Raw genomic sequence first — 23,791 nt, 5'->3', positions numbered from 1 at the left:
ATTTTCGGCGGGATGTTCAGAAAGCGAATTGACAGGTTTTTATTAGAAGAGGTTTGATGAAATGTGCCAGACTTATTGATTGATTGTAGGGTGTAACGCGCCGACGCAACGCAGGCAATGAGGCGCGCTGTAGTGGTGGGCTCCGGATTAATTTTAACCACCTGGGGATCTCTCACGTGCGCCGAAATCTTGCACAAACGGGCGTTTTTGCTTTTAGCCTTCGTCAGAAAAGCGGCCGCGGCGGTCGGGAAACGAACCCGCGACCTCGTGCTCATCAGTGCAACACCGTAGCCACTAGGCCACCACGGCGGGTGGAATGTGCTAGATAAGTGGGGTGAGCCCGCACAGCCGCGGGAGCATGCGACCACTCGAAAGGCAGAATGACACGATGATGATTAGCCCGTCGACTACAAGGTTAAGTAAAAGAAGCTACGAAGAGTTGTGCCCATACCATTTCAAAATCAATGCGGCGCCCCACGTAGGGGAGTGCAAGGAAGAAATCAAGAAATTTCCAAAACAGACGCCGACGGGGAGGTCCACGCTGTTGAGAGAGCCATGTTACACAGAAGTGGTGGAATTGGTAATTCAGAAACCATGTACACGAAAAAGCTGATTCGTTATTCTTTGAAAAGGAACTGAATTGTCGAAAAAAAACGTTAGATTGTAATCGCTCACAAGTTACCAAGTGTAAAAAACCCGTTCCGTAATAGTGATTTGTTGTAAGGTGAGCAGAGTATGTGTGGTGAAGTCGTCTGGCGTGGTGGCAGGGACCAGGCTTATTGCAGCTTTTCTTCGAAGCCGTCGGGGTTGTGGAGCTCACATAGATGCCCTTCTAAAAGGTAGTGCGTAATGATTAGTCTGCTTTGTTTTAAAAGCAAAGGGGATAGCCATCTTGATCAATAGCGCAAAAAACGCACAGTGAAACTTCTGTTGAAAAAGTACGTTGCTGCGTTTAATACCGAATTTAGGCAGCTTCATGTAAATGCTGTGAGGCAACACTTAGGACACCAGTGTGCCCCTTACGCCACACATTGGGAGGTAAGCGCACTTCTCCGGATAATATGGGAATGTTCGATAGATAGTTTAAAGAAAAATAGAGCGTCAGACAAAAAGGTAGGGTCACTGTCATGTGTTAGAGGTTGACGTATAGCAATAGAACACCCTTTGTTTTTTATATCAAGCCAAAACCAATTAGAAAATCGATGTGGTTACCCGCTTTAAAGGGACACTGAAGTGATTTGTAAACAATGCGGGTGTAATGATCAGGAGTCCAACTAGTATCTCGCACCAGACCTACGACTCGCTCCGTTGCACGTTGCCAGCACTTGTATTTCCAACACAAAGACAAGACCACGAAATGAAAGACTGTCGAATAGTTCCCAGGACCCAACACACACAGACGGGCAGTTAAGCAAAACACAAGTCCCTGGAGAATGTCCTCGCGGCGTCTCACCAAACCCCAGTCCCGGCTCGGATGTCAGCGTCGGTGACTGGCCGAGACTGCTGAGAAGTTGAGTTCCTCTGGCCTACGCCGCGAGTCAAGCGGGCACCAAGGCTGTTTGAGCGCTCCTCCGGAACAAGGACGAGAGGTACGCCGTGTCTTCTCGCCGGCCTGGAGGTCCAAGACGCAGGCCCGAACCACTGATCGGGCAGCTTCGGATAGCCCGTCCCCTCTTTTTCCCTCCTCTTCCTCCTCTTCCCACAGCCTGATCCAGCCATCTGACCGTCCTAGAGGTTGGCCACACACGCTTTCCGTTCACCTTACCACAGCGGGATTACGAGCGCAAAATGTAGTCCGGAGTCCTTCGGCCCTGTTTCGACCACTGCTCGTTTACGCGAATTTATTTAGTAGAAAAATCAATTCGAAAATGCTGTCCTCCTCTCTTTACGCTCACCCATTTTCTGTGGCGTTTTCGTGTGACGTCAGCAGGAGAGGAGCTGACAATTGGCTGCGCTACTGCACGGCTCGCCGACCTTCCACGACCGAGTCAGTCGGCCCACCGTTTAGTCCGCCGGCCGCCGACGGGTCGTCGCAATTCGTTCGATCAGTTGAAACTAAGCCACAACACGTTTGGGAATGGAAGAATGCGCCTTTCTTTACTTCGTTAGTTTGTACTCTGCATCTAGCTCCAAGTCAAGGTCGCTTAACACAAGCGCTGCACAAGCGCACATGCGACGCTTCGCTGACTGGTACGCCAGTAGGAAAATATAAGGCCTCTTGAAGCGGGAGAAGAGTGAGCGAAGTCAATATAGGTACTAAGGAAATAAAATCAACTGATATTTTTACCGTACAGCGTAAAACTAGGGTGCGGGAAGCACTTTTTTGCGCTGGGCGAACAAGCACAGCGGTCACCAGCACGACTACGCTTCTGCGAACGCTTTCCCGTCAACGAAATGCAATTGCTAGACGTGAGCTATTGTGGAAACTCGGGGGACGCTTACTGCACGAGCGCAATACAACAAATAGTCACCTAAGCTGCTTGAAATACTAAAACTAAATAAAAGTGTAAACTGGTTATACATTATATACCTAATATTTTCCATTGCCGCCTGCGGCCCCCTGTGGCCCAGTCGTCTGGTGCGCTAGGTATGTCACCGCAAGTGTTTTACCAGTCACAAGTTCGAATCGCCGCGGGTACATTCTTTTTTTTTTGATGAGTTAACTTTTTCGTTTTTCGCCGATGTTTTCTATACTGAGTTCACCTTTTTTTGGGCCGCAACGTTCATTGCTCCACGAACTAGTCCACAGAACTCGCGCAGGCTGGCACTGCCGCGCTAGCGAGTTCTCGTTGGCGTGCTGTTGCCATAAGCAGTGCGGGCAGTGGGCACAGGCCAGAATCAACAGACCCTTGGCCTGGTGCGAACACGCTTTTTACGATACAGGCATGAGCGAGGCAAGCTCCAAATATGGGGGAAAGCGCATGCATTTGAGCGTCTGCGGGGACGCGGAGGGCGTTCATGCACTGCGTAGGCCTCAGATAGTGAATGCTACGATTCGTAGCAATCGTAGTTGTGAGGTTAGGTGGTAAACAAAATCTGTGCCAAGGATAACTTTTCTACATGGAACGGAAAGCTCCCAGTTTCATTGCAAATTCTGTCTCCCCTTTCCAACACTTTCCTGCGTGTTTTTGAGAGCGCTATTTGAACATTTCGGGTCGACGCCATCTAGGAGAATTCGGGGGATGTTCAGACGCAAAGACGGGGTAAAACTGGAGAACCAGGATTTGGCTGACAACCGCAACTTCCACCAGAAATGTTACGTGCGGCTGAGGGAATGACGCAATTCATTGTTGATGGGACCCTAGCGGTTGTGTTTACAAGCAGATGCAACGGCCATATTTACAGAATAAACGTGGCGCCCATGAGGTAGTGCATGGAAGGACCCATCCATTTCCTTGTCTTCGTCTTCTCCCTCGTGTCATGGCAGCATGGGACATTGTTTGCCTTTGTTTCGTGTGACAATGTGTACGTCATCAATTTTTTTATGCGTGTTACGAAGCTGGGATCCTGCTATTAAAATGGCTTCTTTTTCGCACTTTGGGCGAGGAGAATCGTGATCTGCTCAACATCGTCAGGTTACGCCAGCGGCTTTGGTTAATTAGCTCTTCTTGCAGCAGACTTAGACGCTATCGTGGTCGTCAACATTTGAGGTCTTACTGAATAACCACGCTTGCTTGTCATTCAGTCACACTATGCCGATACGACGCCGACACCGAGTCGTCGGCCGATTTTCGGTTTGACTACCTCGTTTTCCTAACACGCAGACGGCCATACAAACACATCAAGTGATCTGAAGCACGCGTAGTCCGACTGACACGCCGACCGAAAACACCGACGAAACCAGTCGGGCATCCCGGCCGGCCAAACCCGCCATCCGATGGGTCGACAGGAATTGATCGTTAAGTGTGAACGGCTCCCTTACAACTCCTCTATCGCAATCAATGCGGCTCTATTTGTTTAATTCTAGAGTGAAATACACTTCTCGGGGTCCACAAAGCATAAACACTTAGACACTAGCGGTAATGCTGCGCGTATGTTGGCTTTCAGTGCTTCGGCCGTGCACATCAGCTACTTCGCTTCACCGTTTCTGGAAACTGAACATGCGTGTGCGATCGGCACGAAGTAGCGCAGTTTCTGGTGATCAGCTATGGTCGGGTCTTCCGGGAACCTAACTATAGCCCAGAAGCGTTATTCAAGAAGTGTACAGTTTACAGACCAGTAATGCTGTAGTGCAGGTATGAAAAACGGTGGGCCTCCGCCAAGTATATACGTATTTTCCTGCACTTCCTTTTTTTGTGACGCGGTGCAGTGGGCTGCAAATTCGCCCGCACTCAGCTGACGTGGCGTGTTAAAATCCTGGCAGGGCCTTAAACCTTTTTCGGGTGGTTTCTCTCAGGCTCGCGAACCTTATTCGCCAACATATTTTTTTCGCGATATGGGGTGCGACTAATACACTCACGCGCACTACTTCGCCCGCACGCAGGAACCACCATGCAATCGACATCGTTTAGGCACGCACGCGTTTTCATTTCTAACAGAAGTTGAGCCGATTGTTTAGTCATTTGCTCACAAATTTTCGTCTTCCGTATGCTTTAATGCACCTAGTCACCGTATCGTACAGGTGACACTGGCGATTAGGGCTGAATAAGCATTTTTTGCTACCTTTCTGGATGGTACGGGTTCGTAGGAATCCCACCCCGATGTCTTTCGCTGAATTTTCGGCCAGCGAGTGCGGGATCCAGTAGCGCAACTAAAATTACTAAAACAATAGCTGCAGCTTAGCTCGGCTAAGCTGGTTATTCAATCGAAAGCAGCTGAAGCAAAGTGTCCCGACCAAAAAATAGTTGCTAATGACACTTCGGCGACAGGTGAGAGCGATTGGGTTCTAGTAATTAAAGTAGCTTAGTCAATTCACAAGCAGCTGTAGTGGTCGCTGGTATTTAAATGCTGCAAAACGGTAGCCCACCGCGAGAAAAGAAAATGAATAACGCTAACAGATTTACTTCGCAACAAAGCAGTTCATCACTCTTGTTTTTACCTTTAGTTTAGTGTCGTTTTACAACCCTAACTGTTACAAACACTTGTGAAATACTCTGGGAAAGTCGAAAGTATGCATTAAGCAACTATTTTATAACTTTCGTAAGAGATGTCAACCTTTCGTTGGAAGCAACATAGCAGCGAAATACGTGCATAGATAATAAAGGGGTTTTGGTTGCCGTCACCCAGAATCTTTCGTACTTTTACGTGTGCAAGTTGATTTTCTCAGTTGCGGATAATCAGAGCGCTGGACAATTTGCAAATGGTAAGAACCCAAATAAATAGCGAGGCTGATCTGACGGATTCGTTCTTTTCGTGTACACTCTAACCTTTCCCAGAACAGTTTCACTCACAGTTTAGGAAACGGGATCGAAATAATTTCTTTGATTTATTCCGGTTAAGTTCCGAAATGGCAAAAGAAATACGGGTTCGGTTCAGTTCTAGTTACATGCAAACATTCGGGTAAATTTACTCATAATGCATAAGCAAAGGAGCAGGCGTTGTAGCTTGACGTCTTAGTCGTATTTTACCTAAAATATGGTGTTTATTTTTGACTACCGTAATCTGTTCAAAACACATACCCAAGTAGTGAGGTGTATTAAGTTGAGGTCCGATACATGTGTAAATAGAGCACACACAGCGGGTTCGTTTTCCAGTGGCTCTTGCATTAAGAGAGAGAAATAAACGTTTAATAAAAACGAGCAAATTTGGTGCTACGCGCGGTCCATTGGGAGGATTTGTTCTCGGGCATGAAAAATGTCTGAATGACTAGCTACATAAACGTAGATGAAGCCCATGTGTTCAAAGCTGCAACCCCTGCGTCTGACTATGGCAATTCCGATGTATCGCTTTGTACGTACATCATTCATTTTGAAGGGAGTGTATTGAAAGATGGTGATACGCCACGTTTTAAATCGAGTCAGCATTTGGTAGACCTATTTGGGAGGTTTTTTAATAGAAGTATTAATGACAAAAGTAGGAGACTGCAATCAAATGACAGTGAACCTAGACACACTTGCAGAAACGGAATCATTAAATTTGCCCAGAATGTGATTGTTACTGCAATAATCGAGAAGAAAACACTTTAGTGACCAGAAAATCCATTACGCGGATTCAGTAACAGTTAGAATTTAAAAATAGATTAGCCGCAAGTTGTTTATAATAGCAATTTTTTATGACGCCTAAACTTATCATTTTTATTCGGATATTGTTTTATACTTGTTTTAAACGTAATTTGTAAAAAAAATTGTATCAATTATAATTGTTGAACGCACACTATTAGTGGCAGATATGTAACAATGTTGCAGCCGTCGTAAGGCTGTAACGTCTTAATTTAAGAAAGCGTCATAAAGGACAATATCACCAAGCCTGTGCGCAACGTGAGGTAAAAGCAAGGCGTATTGCTGATTTTGCATTCGCAACTCGTACTAAATGGTTTTGTGTCCTTGGGTGTCATTTTTGCAAATGTGCGCAGTCTCGTCAGGTAATACGCCTCCATATCAATGGTCTGTCCTTATATGTTTTCGAAATACCGCCAATAAACGAACATTTTTGTTGTTTTGTAATGCCGCCAATGCCTTCTAATGCTGCACCGTGCCTGCTGAACACCCGAGCCTGTGTTATTTTACGCGGTAGTCAAACTTGCTCGTTGGAGAACTCCAACGGTTCGTGATGAAATTTCGTTGAGCCATATCAGCCGCTGACTCTGGCCGTGCATTGTGCGTAACGACCCACTGGAGAAACTTCAATGCACAATTCAGCGCTTTTAAAAAAGGTATGTATAGTTTACGGAAATACGTACGGTTCAGCTCTCGCATTTACGACTATAAGATTTTATCCAAGTTTGACCAGACAATGGTACTATAGGCAAAGAACCCCATAGCGAATGAATGTGACGAATGTGCAGTGTTTTTCCAGGCTATATCTGTGAATGTATCTGTTGTGGGCAAGGGGGCCTAAATGAGGAGGCGTTAATTGAGCATGGCATTCCCCTTGCTTTGGATGTGGAAGAATTTCTTCGTGCGGTAGCTTAGAGGCAAAAATACCCTTTTTCGGCGGCCGTCTATAATATGTAACGTAAAACGAGGGCCGGATTACAATTGAAAGCATAGCCTCAAAAAGAATGTACGAAGTACTCGACAGTAATTGATCATTTGACTATTTTTGTTTTCATGCGATTTTTGATACGATACCACTTATATACCGATATGGCGTGGCTTAAACAGCGAGCCCGCGGAGAGGGTCGTAAAATTCGGCTACTGAACGAACATGCCTCAATCTTTTGTCAAATGTCTGGGTCCTCAAACTGCGGCGCAATGCTTTAATGGAATATATTAGAAAAGGTGGGGTGGGGCGGTGCCGCCGGGAAACCCTCGCCGGGACCAGGATGACACGTTGATGAATAGCCTCGTATGCTACAGCGGATGAGGAAAAGGAACTCACAACAATTTTAGTGTTGTCGTCACAAATTCGGAAATTAATGCCTAGCTCCGCTTGTGGGATAAGAAGTAACAAATCTGACGATGTTATAACAGACGCTGACGCAGCTGACATGCCGTGGCGAGAGCGGTGTTGTAGTGGGAAGTTCCATTTGCAATAATTGCAATCGGTAAACAGAAAAAGTATTCTTAACACAAGGATCGTTATTGCTTAAAAATGTAATTGAAGTGTCGCAAAATGTCGCTAAAACGTAATCGATTGCGAGGAGGCATTACTCTAAACGCGTCACGTACACCCTGTGTCAAACTTTTGGGCGCCAACCCTGGGCGATCTCGACCACAAAGAATTCAAAAAAGCGGCTTTACCTCTAAATGTGAGAATAAAACGTGTAGGCAGTAAGACAGAAAGGTGTTTTCTCTAGCTTTCCTGCATAAAGCCTTTCAGCCTCACTCGGGACGTAAGCTTGTATATTCAATTTTTTGCAGGCTGTGCGATTCCTACCTGGCCCACGAAATTTTGAAAAAGACTACAAGTATGCCCAGAAGTGAGCGCTGTATGGACGATGAAATCATCCGGCGCAGTAGCAGTGTTCTGCGGTGCTCGAGCTTCTACCGGGAACCGTCCGGGCTGCGGGGCATGAGCTATATATCCTTCAGGCGTTCTTGGCAGAGTTAACGCTCGTGTAAAAGTTTTCGCAGAATTACCAGACCGCTACATTTACAACACAAAGTGCGGGCCCTACTTGAACAATTGCGAGTAGTACGCAGTGTACAAGTTTTATTGAAAACGCACGGTGCTACTTTTAAAACCAAACTTTGGCACCCTCTTGAAAGCGCTCCTGGACTACGTTTAATACGGTCTTTGTGCATTTGACGCTATACAATGGAAGGTAAGCGCAGCGTTTCGGACTATATCGCGCTATGGAAAAAATAGTTTGAAGAAGGAATACAATGCGAAATAAAAAAGGTAGGGTCACCATCATTTGTGGGTTATTCAGGTTTTGCACAGGTTTTACAATATTTTTTTATATCAAACAACAAGTAAACAGAAAACGGTTGCACTTACCTGCCTTAAATTACCTATAGGGCGGCCTCACCATTGTACACGTGCGCGAACGCGTAGCTCTTGCAACGGTTCTATTCAGAAAATGAACGACATTTGTTTCCGTGCGCATTCATTGGACACCATTAGACCACTTATGCCACAGAAAGTGCATGAAGGCTTCTCAAATTTTGTTGTGGACAACAGAAATTTCTACAACCGGGTTTACTTTACCGTACTTCCAAGCGTCTCAAGGTGACAACGATACGCATGTTTATGCGGTACTAAGAATGAAAAAGTGATGGTAGCAACAAGTTTTGTGTTAGCCAAAACGAATCCCTGTTGTCACCTCAGGCCAATGTTATTCTTTGATTACGAAGATTTACCCGCCGCGGTGGCTCAGTGGCTAAGGCGTTGTGCTGCTGAGCACGAGGTCGCGGGTTCGATTCCCGGCCGCGGCGGCCGCTTTTCTGATGGAGGCGAAAAGCAAAAACGCCCGTGTGTACGATATTTCGGCGCACGATAAAGATCCCCAGGTGGTCAAAATTAATCCGGAGCCCTCCACTACGGCGCGCCTCATCGCCTGCGTTGCGTCGGCGCGTTAAACCCCACAATCAATCAATCGATTACGAAGGTTTCGTGAACATGGGTGAGTTTGCAGAGGCAAGTTCAATATGACAACCATCACCTCATTGTAATCACCTAGCAATTATTCTGGAAATGAACGCACATCATGGGTGAGGCCAGCTTAACGAGGTTCTGGACATGCATCGATGATTGCCTTGCGCGAAGATGCCATGTGCGGAAGGGTGAAACGGGGACGTTGCTAATAGTGGGATCAGTAGCTGCGGTGTTCCTTAGCCACCCCTACTCTTGACTGCAGTCGATCGTAAGCCCTGATCTCTTAGCTCACGCGGCTACTTGATAATGACCTTTTTTATTGCCCGGTCTGGCCCATGCCTCGGATTGTCGGGGCGCAGTCATGCAAAATAATTTTTGGCGGCACCTCCTATCAGAAGGCAGTTCTTGGGCTGCCGAAGACCTATGCGTGACTAGAAATTTGAGTGTGTCCAGTTTGGCATATGGAGCGTTCGGTACAAACGATGTCCAGAAATTGGCGAACCTCAGCCCTGCATTTCTTTGAGACTCCAAACACAAGACATTTTTGTGTACGGACGAAAGTAGCTGGGCTAACTGCAAGCTGTATCACAAAAACTCAAGCAATACTCAATAAACCGAGTCAACAAGACAGTGTAAAGGATGGAAACGCAGTAGGGATGCTTCATTGTTTCTAAACGTTCGGAAATGTAGTCGAATTACCCTGAACGCCCGTAACCATTTTGTGAAACCTTATATCAAATTTCATTAAAAAATGCGCGGATCTCAATATAACAGAGGAATTATATTTTCATCACAGAAATGTAGCGGATGTTACTTGCCTAAAAACAATTTTCACAGCTTGAACTCTCCTAAAAATATACACGCGCGAAATGAAAGGATAGACAGACCATGGTTTGTAAAATATTCCCTTTACTTCAGATTTCGCAGCCCGCCACTTAGCTATAACTACTGGAAGGTTGCCCTCATACTGTCTCTAGCGCGTACGGGCACGCACAGACACGCCAGCCAGAATTCCATCTATGGCGAGAAAGACAAACCAAGCGCCGGCAAAACGGCACTTTTATGCGCGTACATCCTGTGTTGCCTTGCACTCCTTCCTGTAAAATCAATCAGTCCAGTGTTTTCAGATATCAGTCGTTAAACCTTCCGCTGGACACGTGGTTCTCTAGCACTGAACGGCACGCTCAGCTGTCCCAACCACGACTAGAACATAAAGCACACGCGAAGCATCCGTTTCACCCAAACTTAATTACGTGCTAACGCAGCAACGAACCTTGTAGCAAGTGAAGCGTCAATAAAGCCGCAGGTGGAGCTGGAAGAAAAACGTTGCTTGAGCACCGGCTGCTGAAGCTCATCGCGACGGGGCGAATGACCTTAAAAAATGTAGCATACATTTGCTTTGGATCTAATAAACTGTAGAGCGCTGTGAAGAATAGCATCTCAACGGTGCTACCACCACAGGATAAGAAATGAGCCCACTGACTCTGTACAGACGGTTAACCAACTAAGTAGCCAGTGTTTACGCGTGGGCCCATGGTGTGCCGAGATGCACTCGCGCCACCGCGGGCCCAGCTGTGCGCCTCTGTTGCGCAGTAGTCAAATCTGACGGGGCGCCGGAGCCGCTTGGCAGCGGTTTCGCGTGGCTCCTGGAGAGCCATGCTGCGCATGCCCGCGGATCAGTGACTGGACTGAACTGTATGGGTTGGCCTAGAATGGACCGGATAGGATTCAATTGGACTGGAAATTGTTTTAGCAGCAGTAAGCATGATAATCAGCTAATCCAACACAACCAGGAAACCTAAGAATAACCAGATGTACCTTAGCTCATGCTACGTATATAATGGCATAGCCAAGCTAAGCCACTGCTATTTTTTCATCATAGGTTGCGTGTTAAAGGTATGTTCTTTCGTGTCCATTTATTCTAGTGGCATCGCTCATCGTAAGCTATGGCTCTTTGCAAGAACCTATGAAGGGTGGGGAACTCATTCTGAAGTATCGTGTAGTTGATGTTTGCAATTCTAACGTTGACGCTGCCCCTGCAGCAACACCGCCCGCCACTGCCCGCAGTTATCGCGTGATCTGTCTCCATGCAGTCGCTCGAGGTGGAGCCGCACTCATACAACATAGACAAATCAAGCAACATTCTGTCCACTTGATTCTAACGCCCGTGCTATTTTTAAGCATGGCTAATTGGTTCTGAAGAGTTTTTGCGTACACGCGATATCTTTCTGCCGGTCATTAAAAGCTTGGTTTTTAAAGAAGGACCCGAACTCGCCATACCCTATGCGACCTCCGCGCTTTGAATAAAAGAAACAAGGGTGCTAGGGGAACTTAAGGTAAACATACCACCTAACCTTCTTTGATTCATCCCCGCACGGGGCACCTTGAGTATTCATGGTGACGGTACTGGCGATACCGCGGACCCCGAGCCCCCCAACATAAGCTGTGACCTACTGTGGTGATGTGCTTTTAAGGTGAAGGCTAGAAACCTCTAACGGTGGCTGTCGGAGCCTTGGTCAAGCTCCGGCCGATGGGCTCCCTGCCTGTCTACCAGGCAGGGAGCTCCGGGACCTCTTTGACTACCAGGGTAACGTCAAAGGAGAAAGTACCCCCGTCTCCCTGCTTTTATACATACTGTATGATATTTTCTCAAACCCCCCCCCCCCCTCCAATGATCGGCCTCCCAAAAGAGGCCGCACCGAAGTACTTGCTAAAGAGAAGGCAGAACATTTCTATAAACATCTTGTAATTCATTCAACAGGGGACACCCCTGTTGGCAAGAAGTCAGTCATTCTTTTGGCCAAACGCATTGAGTCTGTTGTCGGCTCAGACTATGATGCTAAGAAGCTTTCATCCGGTGACCTACTTGTTCAAGTAAAAAGAAAAAATCAAAGCGAAAACCTCTTGAAACAGACCACGTTGGCTGACCTGGCTGTTACTGTGACTCCACATAGAACTCTCAACTCCTCTCAAGGTGTAATCTCAGAAAAGGAATTACAGTCTGAGACAGAGGTGGAACTTCTTCAGGCGCTTCAACCTCTATGAAGAAATCCCAACAAAGGATCTTGTCCTAACATTTGATTTCACAACCCCACCCGAAAAGGTCAAAGTGGGCTTCCTAAGCTGCAATGTACGACCATATGTCCCTATTCCCAGGCGATGCTTCAAATGCCAACGATACGGCAATGGAACTCTATCATGTCGAGGAAAGCTGACTTGTCCTAAAGGTTCAGAGTCTGACCATTCGTCGGATGACTGTCCAAACAGCACAGTGAAGTGCCCGAATTGCAGTGGCCCACACGCTGCTTATTCGCGAACCTGCCCAAAATTCAAAGCACACAAAGAAATTCTACAGATGAAAGTAACAGAAAACATCACCTTTGCTGAGGCACGCCAAAAGCACAAGCTGCTTTCGGCCGCATCTTATGCAGACGCTGCCCGCCGGGGGCTGGGGCGGCGTTTGGTCAGCACAGCGACACAGTGCAGCCTTGCTGCTGATGTGTTGCTGTCCCAGCCCCCAGCTGAGCAGCCACCTGCTGCCTATACAACACCTGTAGAGGCTGCGGGGGCCCCGTCTCTTGACGGACTGCCTTCGGCAGTCCAGCGGTGTCAGGAATCGCCCAGTGTGGCGACTCCAGCAAATGTGGCGATTGGGATCGCCGTTGGGAGCTCTGCCGCTCTCACTGTTTCCTCTTCACCTGCCCTAGGGACACCTGAGGGCAGGGTGATGGAGACGGGAAAGCCCAGAGCGGCGCCCATCCTGGCTCCACCGCCTGCCCCGCCCGCGGCCCAGGCAAAGAACACCCGAAAGGGTACCATGTCAAGGGGCCCAGTCCGCTGGGCACTCCCCTGCCTTCAGATGATGACATGGACGTCGCCCCCTTCCAAGAGTTCCAAGAGAAAACCCCTTCCAAGAGAAAACCCCTTCCAAGAGTTCAAGCCCCGAAAGACCCTACATAAACAGTCACACTCCAGTAGCTCCGAACACATCATAATGGCAAGAGAAAATATTGTTCAATGGAACTGCAGAGGCCTTCTGAATAATCTTGACGACGTGTATGAGATTCTGCATGCCAATCAACCAAGCGTAATGTGTTTTCAGGAAACACACCTGAATTACAAGAACACAACTTTCTTGAACAGTTACTTAATATACAGAAAGGACAGGGATGGCTGCACGCACTCTTCTGGGGGTGTGGCCATAATTGCCCGGAAATCTTTAGCATGCCACCCTGTCACTCTGAACACTATCGTTGAGGCTGTGGCAATTCGAACAATAATATTTAATAGGTTGATAACGGTATGCTCCATATACATCCCTCCTGATGTTTCACTTTTAAGCTCTGACTTCGAGGCGCTGGTTGACCAGCTGCCCGAACCATACATCCTGACAGGCGACCTTAATGCTCACAACACTCTTTGGGGCTCTTCTCGCACGGATTCCCGAGGTCGCCTTATATTGAAATTTCTGTACATCTTCCGGAGCGTGCCTTTTCAACAATAAACAGCCTACATACCATAACAAAGGACACAACACATACTCATGTCTTGACTTGGCGATTGGCTCCGCAGTTCTCTTTCCTCTCCTCGAGTGGGGTGTGGGCACTGACCCATACGGTAGTGACCACTTCCCCACCTCACTCACATACATAGGTAAAGGCCCATGCAGTCCATCTTCCCATAATAGGTTCAATGAAGCACGAGCTAACTGGAATACATTCACAGAGACATCCAAACTACACCACACATCAATAGGACACCTACACGTCGAAGAAGCTACCCAACTCCTCACGGCGCACATCCTCGACGCCGCCGAAAAGTCCATTCCCCACGCCTCTGGAGCCCCGCGCAACCAGCGGAGGCCGTGGTGAAATGAGGACTGTAGGCGGGCGCGAGAGGCCCAGAACAAGGCGTGGGGTATCCTTCGTCGGTACCCCACGTCAGGAAACCTCCTCTTGTTCAAACGGGCCAAGGCATTAGGAAAACGTGTGCGCCGTGAGGCAAAACGAGAGAGTTGGCGTACATTCATAACATCAATAAACTCCTACACAGACACACGGAAAGTATGGACACGTATACGCAAACTCAAAGGACAACAGACACACAGCCTGCCCCTGGTCAGTACAACAGGGGACACTCTCGAAGACCAGGCTGACACACTCGCGCAACACTTCCAACACGTGTCCAGTTCAGCACACTACACGAACACTTTCCTGAAGTATAAAGCCTCTTGTGAAAAGAAGTCTCTACACGACAACAACAAATCACAGACTTCTTACAACTCCCTGTTTTCATTACATAAGCTGAGGGCTGCTCTGAGCACGTGTAAATCCCCAGCTCCAGGCCGAGACAACATTACATACACAATGATACAACACCTACACGCAGACACACTTGAAGCACTTCTACATCTGTATAATAAAATATCGCTTTCGGGGCACATTCCACACTCTTGGAGGGAGGCCATTGTAGTGGTTTTCTTGAAGGAGGGAAAGGACCCGTCGTCCCCCTCAAGTTACCGTCCAATAGCCCTGACGAGCTGCCTGTGCAAGCTCTTCGACAAGATGATCAAGCGCAGGCTCGTGTACTTCCTCGAGTACAACGGTCTTCTCGAGAGCTGCCAGGCAGGCTTCAGGGCGGGGCGCTCCATGAATGATCAGCTTGTTGCATTGGAATCTTACATAAAAGATGCCCTCATTCACAAACAGTTCTGCATTACAGTCTTCTTTGATGTGGAAAAGGCCTACGACACGGCATGGCGATACGGCATCTTGAGTGACTTGAAGTCATTGGGTGTTTCGGGAAACATGCTTAGCACTCTTTCTAGCTACATGTCTGAACGAACTTTCCGTGTAAGAATTGGTAGTGCACTTTCTAATGTACATGTTCAGGAAAATGGCGTGCCTCAAGGAGGTGTTTTGAGCTGCACACTCTTCATAGTGGAGATGAACTCACTTCGTAAGGCATTGCCACCAACCATTTCTTGCTCAGTTTATGTAAATGATGTGCAAATATCTTTTAAATCATGTAATATGTCAATCTGTGAACGGCAAGTCCAGCTCGGCGTGAACAAACTTGTTGGCTGGGCAGACACAAACGGCTTTAAGCTGAACCCCGTAAAAAGTACTTGCGTTGTGTTCCCCCGTGTTCGCGGGATCCATGTGGACCCTGACATTACTCTAAACGGCGTGTCGATTCCTGTAAAAAATTCCCCGCATTTCCCCGAGGGGAAGAATGTGAAAGTGCGAATGCACGAGTTGAATTTGCGCGGTTCGGTAATGTTCGCGAAAGAGAGATCACACACACACACACAACTACAAAGAAAGAAAGATGCATTTATTCACAGACACCTATTTGTGTTGTCGTTGTACTTGATTGCTAGAGCGGATCTCAGCTTTGAAATTTCGTGTCAGTACTCCTTTAAGCAGGTGCATTAGCCCTTCTCACGCCCGATTCTTGGCCAATCCCCCACGTGGGTATGTGCCATGTCAGCGGCCAGGCAGCGCGCACCCATCTCCCCCCGTTGCCAAGGAAGACGAGGAGATTCCTGGCCAATCCCCCACGTGGGTATGTGCCATGTCAGCGGCCAGGCAGCGCGCGCCCATCTCACCCCGTTGCCAAGGAAGACGAGGAGATTCCTGGCCAATCCCCCACGTGGGTATGTGCTATGTCCGCGGCCAGGCTGCGCGCGCCCATCTCCACGTGCACGGACATCGCCGGTGGACGCAGGTTAAGGGTCGCTTAAGAAGTGCATTGCACTTAAAAAGGAGCACAAGTTTTTATGCCTAATATTCGACAACAAAGTAACATTTCTTCCTCATGTGAAAATGCTTGAGCAAAAATGCCTAAAAACTATGAATATCCTTAAAGTTGTCTCTCACCAATCGTACGGTGCAGACAAGCAGCTACTCCTGCGCCTGTATACTGCACTGGTTGGATCTTGCTTGGACTACGGCAGCGTCGTATATGGGTCTGCAACGAAAACGGCACTTAAAATGCTTGACCCAGTTCTGCATTTGGGGCTTCGCCTTGCTTGTGGCGCCTTTCGCACCAGCCCTGTTGAAAGCCTCTATGCAGAGTGCCAGAAATGGTCCCTGTATCACCAGAGGATATACACTGACTTGTTGTATGCCTCTAAAATCATGTCTCTCGCAAGTCATCCTCTCAACTCGATTATTCATGATGCATCCTCACAGCAGCTCTTTTTAAACCGTCCATCTATTCCCATGCCGTTCCCTCTCAGAGTGAGAGCAGAAGCTTCTGAGCTAGCAGTGTTATTTTCATATATCCACAAGACAGCGATCATTGATTTTGTTGCACCATGGCAAGCCAGGGATGTTTCTTGTGACCTGTCCTTTGTGCAGTTCGACAAAAACAGGGCACCAAGGGCAGCTATTATGCAGCATTTCCTCTTCCTACAGGATAAGTACCAGTGTGCAGAGTTTTACTCCGACGCATTAAAGACAGCTGATGCTGTGTCTTGTGCTGCGCATGGACCGACCTTTAACATGGCAAAAAGAATGAACTCCCACAACAGCATTTTTACAGCTGAAGCACACTGCAGTTTACTTATTTTAGACCACATTGTCCAACATCAAATTCCAAAGTCCATAGTTTTTACAGATTCTCTTAGTGTTGTACGTGCACTTTTGTCTAGAAAACGCTCAAAAAATTATGTAATCAATCTTGTTTTTAAGGGCCTTATGGTGGCATACGCATCAAGTCTTGAAATAACAATATGTTGGGTTCCTGGCCATTGTGGAATAGCCGGGAATGAAACTGCAGATGAAATGGCCACTGCTGCTACACTCTTGAATTCAGTGGGCATAGCAACACTTCCGTACACAGATATGAAGCCACACATCAGACACCAACTTCACAACACGTGGCAAACACACTGGAGTGAAGAGACAGATAACAAGTTACATGCAATAAAACCTCACTTGGTACCATACGCTACTGACTCACATAACAGACACATTGAAGTTACCTTAGCTAGGTTGCGGATAGGCCACACTCATGTAACACACTCACACCTGCTCACTAGCTCTCCAAGACCTGGGTGTAGCAGGTGTGGGGAGGGCCTATCCGTAGTCCACATCCTAATCACATGCAAGGCACTCGACACAACAAGACACAGACACTTCAAGGAACTATACAGACAACACATTCCGCTACACCCTTCGTTGTTTTTGGGTGATAATGCCATGGTCTCTGTGCAACGCGTTTTTAAATATTTGTCTGATGTAAACTTTTTAAACCTCATTTCCTATCATGTGTAATCAAAACTGGCCCTATACACCAGCCATCACCATTGTCGTTAATTGATTTTAGTGTTATTCTGGCTTTAGTAGCCACTATTTTCTTCTAGACACTTTTGTTTGGCGCTCTTTGCCCCAGCTGGCCTTGCGCCAAAAAAAAAACTCCAACCATCATCATCATCATTCTTTGATTCATACGCACTGTTGGATGTTTCGATGCACTACCTGGCGCGGTTTCTGGGAAGAGCAGCGCAGACAAGGAAAAGGTGTGTGGTGTGGTGGTTTCCGGATTTTAAGAACCCGCATTCTTAGAAAGGCCGCATCTGTTCGCACCGAGCAGATTTTCCGACAGGCCGCAGGCCTGGGGTTGTAACCCGACGAACAGGACTCGCTCTCTCCTCTCCCCTTTTCTCAGCGGCATGATGAAGGGAAAGTTGGGGGATACAGGGAGAGGCGTCATGAGTGATGGAGCTCTCGGGCCGTCGTCTTGGGCATCCACCAAGCAGTATTTCTTAGTCGCCTCAGTGTAATTATCTAAATGTACACTTTTGTATGGGCATGTGAGTTTGTCTGTTAACTATCCGCACGGTCACATCTTGCGCAATAGTGCGGCTTGGAGGAGAAGCCCCGGGGAAAGATTAGCGTGAAATTAACTCGCAGCTTTGCGCCCCCGAAAATAAAATTAAGCCGGAGGTAGCGAGGGCTCACCGTCAAATCCGCTGGAGCAACAGAATCGGAATACTTAAAAAAATACAGAGAAGAATGTTGCAGCTGCTACGTGGAACACACGAACGCTCCTCATTACTAAAAGCCTTGGTACGGTGATTGTTTTTTGGGCGTAAATGGAACAGGAGATAAAGAAAAAAAGAGAAAAAAGGAGATGGGAAAAAAAGAAAAAAAAGGAGATGGGACAGCATAGGGGCGGCATGAAAAAACCGATTCAAGACTATTGCAGTCCCACCCGAAAGCTGGCTGAAAACAGCTTTTCAGGTAGCATAGGATCACCATAAATTCGGCGTGTTCGCTTGTCGGCAGTGTTATATTCGTAGTGGCAGACGACCAGACATGGTGGATTGAAGCCTTTCTTATAAACTGCGCGAACACAAAATGTGGTGTTCGTTGTTATTATTTTATTTTTGCGGATCGGTGTTGCACGCATAATTGTGGACAATAAAGATACACATATAACAAGTCGGTAGTTGGCAATGTTTCCATCCCGAACAAAACAGAACAGGAGAAACAGCAATATGAACAAAAAAATAATTTCACATTGCGGTTATGCAATTGCAAGCAGGCCGTCTACACAGAAGGAGAATCAGTTTTTTTAATAGCGGAAGGCTTCTAGCTCCGTTGCCGTCTTGAGAAACTTCGTCTCGACAACGGGGAAATGTGTCGGCGGATTCCCACGACTGTTTTGAACATTGTTTTTGTTGTTTTCCTTTATTAGGAAGCTGCATTATTGGTACATTAGCTCCCTGTGCGCTCTTTGCGTCCTTCGCTATCACTCGCACTGTTACAGAACGACTCCGACAAACGCGAAGTGACGCGATCATTTAACGGTTGTTCCCCACCGATTACCCAAGCCATAACAGAAGAACTTGGGACGTACTTTAGGAGAAGCCAAACATAGGATCGTTTGCGGTGGCCAGGAGACATGAGTGGGAGCTGCTTTCTGCTGGCGATTTTAGTCCGTTGACACACAGCAAAATAACTAACGACGGAATGGTCTATAGGATTCTTGACAGGTTTGCCCAGACAATAGTACCATAGGCAACGAAAACCGCTGCGAATAACTGGCACAGAGTTTTACCATGCCATACCCGTGAAAAAATTTGTTATGGGTAAGGGAGCTTGAATGAGGAGGTGTAAATTGAGCATCGCATTGCACTTGGCGGTGCAGGAAATCCTTCGTGCTATGGTTTAGAGAGAAAAAGTAATAGAGAAATTACCCCAGAGTAATTGATCATTCGACTAGATATTTTTCATAGATATTTTTTCTGCGCTGCAACTTCTTTACATATGTAGTGTGGCTTAAAAGGCGAGACCTTCGATAGAGTCGTAAAATTCGGTTCCTCAACGAACGTACCTCAAACGCTCCTCAAAGGGTTTGTTTGACCTCTGGCTCCTCCAACTGCAACGAAATGCCTACAGAGCGGGGAATGAGGCGTTTTCACAGGCTGATGCTTTAATGGAATATATTAGACAAGACGGGGCGAGCTGGTTTCGCCGGGAGAACATGCGACAACACGCCAGGAGCAGGATGACGCGGTGATAAATAGTGTCGTCTGCTACATGGGGTGAGGAAAACGAACTCACAACAATTTTAGTGTTGTCGTTAAACGTTCGGAAATTCAATGCGCAGCTCCGCTTGTGGGATAAGAAGTAACCCATCTGAAGATGTTATAACAGACGCCGACGCAGCTTACACGCCCTGGTGAGAGCGGTGTTGCAGAGGGAAGTTCTATTTGGTAACTTTGCAATCGGTAACAAGAACACGTTTTCGTAATACAAGGATGGTTATTCCATAAAAACGGAATCGAAGCGTGGCAAAATGTCGGTAAAACGTAATCCATTGCGAAAAGCATTTTGGGGGCCAATCCTGGGTCTTCTCAACCACGAAGAATTTAAAAACTCGGCTTTACCTTTACGTGTGAGAAGAATATTTTCCGGCACTAAGAGAGAAAGGTGTTTTTCTAGCTTTCGTGCATAAAGCGTTTCAGCCTCACTCGGAACGTAAGCTTGTACATCCAATTTTTTGCAGCCTGTGCGTTTCCGACTTGGCGCAAAAAATGTTGACAAAAAATGTACACGTTTGCCCAGCGGTGAGCGCAGTATGGGCGCTGAAATCATCTGGTGCGTTATCAATGATCTGCGGTGCTCCAGCTTGTCACGAGAACCATCGAGGTTGTGGAGCACAAGCTAGATATCCTTCCAGCGTTTTTCATATCGTGAACGCACGTGTAAAAGGTTGCGTGGAATCACCAGTCCACTACATTTTCAAAACAGAGTGTGGACCCTTCTTGAACAATTGCGAGTAGTACGCAGAGTACAACTTTTATTGAAAACGCACGGTGCTACATTTAAACCTAAACGTTGGCGCCCTCTTGTAAGCGCTCCTGGGCAACGTTTAATACGGTCTTTGCGCATTTCACGCTATACAATTGAAGGTAAGCCCAGTGTATCGGACGATATCGCTCTATGGAAAAAATTCTACTAGGAAGGAATAAAATGTGAAACAAAAAAGTAGAGTCACGGTCATTTGTAGGTTATTTAGGTTTTGCACAGGTTTTACAATTATTTTTTTATGTTAAACAACCAAAAAACAGAAAATGGTTGTGCTTACCTGCGTTAAATTACCTATAGGACAATCTCACCATTGTACACGTGTGCCAACGCGCAGCTCTTGCAATGTTTCTATTCCGAAAATGAAGGACATTTGTTTCCGTGCGTATTTGTTGGATACAAAGAGGCTTGTACCATCAGACCACTTATGCCCCATAGAGTACATGAAGGCTTGTGAAATTTCACTGTGGTCAACAGAATTGCGACAACTAGCTTTACTTTATCGTACTTCAAAGCGTCTGAAGGTGGCAACCATACATATCTTGATGCGTTAATAAGAATAAAAAAGTGATGGTAGCAACGAGTTTTGGTTTAGCCAAAACGAATCCCTGTTATAACCTCGGGCCAAATTCGTCCTTTGATTATGAAGGTTCCGCGAACATGGGGGAGATTACAGAGGCAAGCGCAATAAGACAATCATGACATAGTTGTAATAACCTAGCAACCATTCGGGCAATGAACGCACATCATGTGTGAGGCCATCGTAACGAGGTACTGGACAAGCGTGGAATATTGCCTTGCACGAAGATGCCATGTGCGGAAGCATGAAACGGAGACGTTGCAAATACAGCCATTGTTAGCTGCTGTGCCCTTTAGCCGCCCCTACTCTTGACTACAGCCGAACTCGAGCCCTTAGCTGTTGGTTTCGCTGCTACTTTATAGTGGACCTTTTTTATTGTGCGTTCTGCCCAATGCGTCGGATTGCCGGCGCACAGTAATGCAAAATAATTTGTTGCCGCAAATCCGATCAGAGGGCAGTTCTGGGACTTCCGAAGACCTATGCGTGAGTAGAAATTTGAGTATTCCCAGTCTGGCATTTGGAGCATTCGGTACAAACGATGTCCAGAAACTGGCGAACCTGAGCACTGCCTTCTTTATGACTCCACACAAGCTATTTGTTTGTGTCACTAAGGAAAGATGTCAATTTTTGTGTGCCTATGAGAGTAGCTTTCGCGAGCGGAAAGTTGTATCAGAAAAACTCAATAAATCCAACCAAGCAGGGAGTTAAAAGGACGGAAAGGCACTAGGCACGCTTCATTTTTTCTAAACATTCGGAAACACAGTCGAATTACCCTGAACCTTATTAACCCTTTTGTCAAAGCTGACATCATATATTATGGAAAAATACGCGGATCTCAATATCAAAGAGGAATTACATTTTCACCAGGGAAATTTAGGGGATGTTACTCGCTTAAAAACAATTTTCTCAGCTTGAACTCTTCACACATATATACGCGCGAAAGGAAAGGATAGACACACCATGTTTTGTAAAATATTCCCTTTACTTCAGATCTCACAGCCTGCCTCTTAGCTATAACTACTGAAAGATTGCCCTCATACTGTCCCTAGCGCGTACCGGCAAGCCCAGACAGCACTGCCGGAATGAAATTTATGGCGTGAAGGACTAACCAAGCGCCGCAAAGCGGCACTTTTATGCGCGTACATCGTGTGTTCCCTTGGCATCGTTCCTGTAAAATCAGTCAGCCCGGTATTTTCAGATATTAGTCGTTAAACCTACCGCTGCCACGTAGTTCTCTTCCACTGAACGGCGCGCTGAGCTCTCCAAGCCGCGACTAGATCATAAACCACATGCGAAGCATCCCTTTCACCCAAGCCTATTTACGTGCTAACGCAGCAACAAATCTCGGTAGCAAGCCAGCCGTTAAGAAAGGCGCAGGTGGCGCAGAAAGGAAGACGTTGCTTGCGCGCCGGCTGCTGAAGCTCGTCGCACGAGACGAATGACCTTAAAAGATGTAGCATACTTCAGCTTTGGATGTAATAACCTGTAGAGCGTTGTAAAGAATAACATTTCAACGGTACTACTACCACAGGATAAGGAATGAGGCCACTGACTCTGTACAAATGGGTAACCACACTGGCGCGGGCCCAGCTGTGTGCCTCCGTTGCGCAGTAGCCAAATCTTACGGGGCGCCGGAGCCGCTTGACAGCCGTGTCGCGTGGCTCGTGGAGAGCTGTGCTATGCATGCCCGCGGGGCAGTGACTGCAAAGAACTGCACTGGTTGGACTGGACTGGACTGGATTGTATTGAATAAGTTTGGAAATCGTTTTATCAGCAGCAAGCATGGTAATCAGTTAATCCTAGACAACCAGGAAACATAAGCATAACCAGCTGAACCTTATCTCACGCTACATATATCCCTGCATAGCCGAGGTAAGCCACCGCTATTTTTTTTATCATACGTTGGGTGTTAAAGGTATGTTCTTTCATGTCCACTCATGCTCGTGGCATTGCTAATCATACGCTACTGCTCCATGGAAGAACCTATGAAGAGTGGGCAACTCATTTTGAGGTATGCTGTAGTTTGTGTTTGCAATTCTAACGTTGACGCTGCTCCTACAGCAGCGCCTCCCGCCGCTGACCGCCGTTATCGTGTGATCTGTCTTCATGCACTCGCTCATGGTGGAGCCGCACTCATAAGACAGAGATAAACCAAGCCACATTCTGTCCCCTCACTTCTAACGCACTTGGTATTTTTAAGCATGGTTAACGGTTTCTGAAAAGTTTTTTCGTACACGCGATATCTTGCTGCTGGTCATTAATCGCTTTTAAAGAAGGACCCGAACCCGCCGTACCCCACGCGACCTTCACGCTTTCAATAAAAGAAAGCGTGAAGGTCACTTGGCCTTTTGGCGTGGCATGGATAGCAGTTTGTACAGGGGAACTTGTGGTTCATATACCGCCTAACCTTTTTTGATTAATATACAGTGTCGGGTGTTTCAAGGCATTTCCTGGCTCGGTACCTGGGAAGAGGAGCACAGACAAGGAAAAAGCGTGTGGCGGGGTGGTTTCCTGATGCCAACAACCCGCATTCCTAGAAAGGCGGCGCCTGCTCGCACGGACACGATGATCCGACCGGATGCAGGCGTGGAGCTGTAACCTGAGGGAGAGTACTCACTCTCTAGTTCCCCCTTTTCTCAGCGGCATGATGAAGGGAAAACTCGGGGATACAGGGAGACACGACCCAGGTAACGAAGCTCACGGCCTGTCGTCTGCGGCCTCCACCGATCACTATTTCTTGGCCGCTTCA

This window comes from Haemaphysalis longicornis, unplaced genomic scaffold (assembly GCF_048455015.1).
Source record: "Haemaphysalis longicornis isolate Haplotype H1 unplaced genomic scaffold, Haemaphysalis longicornis Haplotype H1 scaffold_8, whole genome shotgun sequence".
Lineage (NCBI taxonomy): Eukaryota > Metazoa > Arthropoda > Arachnida > Ixodida > Ixodidae > Haemaphysalis > Haemaphysalis longicornis.
This window is presented reverse-complemented; position numbering follows the sequence as displayed.